This window comes from Frankliniella occidentalis, unplaced genomic scaffold, assembly GCF_000697945.3.
Source record: "Frankliniella occidentalis isolate FOCC.00 unplaced genomic scaffold, Focc_3.1 Scaffold255, whole genome shotgun sequence".
NCBI lineage: Eukaryota > Metazoa > Arthropoda > Insecta > Thysanoptera > Thripidae > Frankliniella > Frankliniella occidentalis.
In genome coordinates this window covers 311,965-313,390 of record NW_026267381.1, presented here as the reverse complement: position 1 = coordinate 313,390, position 1,426 = coordinate 311,965, and positions in this window count along the sequence as shown.

Sequence of the window (1,426 nt, the reverse complement as noted above, 5' to 3'; positions counted from 1 at the left end):
TCGCAACTCTCCATTCAAGAGTTTCGTCAGTCAGTAAGGAGTAACAGCACCTGGAACAGGAATGGTGTAGTGAGTTAATGCACAATACCTTTCAAGCAGACACACCAGATAAAAACAAGCTGGAATAAAAAAACAAACATGACTTTACTTGGAGACGGCAATGCCATTCAGGCAGTGCAATTAACAAACAAATACATAACCAACCGTCTATTAAAACTCTTAAATTCATCATTCTCCTCAAAAGCTCCATGTTGTTTATATCTAGATATTCTGTAATATAAAACTCTAGACCCATTGTTGAATTTTCATAGCAATTTTTTTCCTCTAAATATTTTATTCCAACCTATTTATTTACTGAGCAAGCCATCTGTGCCACCATATTGGTATCATGTCATCTACCTCTTAGCTTAGAGCCTAAAGCTCTGAGCTGGGTCACAGAATTACTGCAACACTTTTTTGGAACGAGAAATAAAAACACCACCAGCTGTCTAGACACTTACTGCCACCAAAGAAACGGACGAAATGAGGCAATTATGAAAACTGGCGCAGTGACAAAGCTGCATGATCACACTCTTACTGTCTCATCAAAACAGAGCCATCTTCTTGGTGAGGAGGCCAGACAGTGAACTCCACAAAGGCAAACATCTTGGCAGTTGGATAGGCACCCATCTTCACCTAGAACAGCAATGATTAGGGAATTAGCTGTGTTCCACTACGACATAGCCTGGTTGTTATTTTCCCTTTTATTGTAGAGGGAGAAAATTTTAGACTGATCCAAAGAAAAAACCCACCTATTACAACTTCAAAAAATTAGGAACTTGGCATGCAGTGACAGCTTCCATAATCACATGAGGACATGATAAATCCAGGCACATAGATGGAATACAGCTAGACTCATTTCTGGTAGAACAGTTCCCTCCTGAAACATGCATGGTTTTCATTGAACTACTGCCTGCTGATGTCTCGCCATTCACAAAAAACAGATAGCACATCTAATTTTATTTGTAAAAATACAGGTGAAACGACCCATGAGAGTTGAAAATGAAATAATATGTACACAGCAACTAATATAATCCACTTCCAACAACCAAATCTATATTCTGAAGCAAAGTGCAACTGCACGTTAGCAATTGAATAGATAACAAAAAAACATAACACCAAAACAGACCACCACAAAATAAACTTTTTGGTATTAAAACAATGCCATTGGCTTTGGGTTGAAACATGCCAACTTACTTTGCACAACATACCACCATCAGCAAACACTCTTTAGAATGGAACACATAAGACTTCTCTGAGCCGATCCACAGATGCAGCAGGTCAGTATTGACTCGCAACTCTCCATTCAAGAGTTTCGTCAGTCAGTAAGGAGTAACAGCACCTGGAACAGGAATGGTGTAGTGAGTTAATGCACAATACCTTTCAA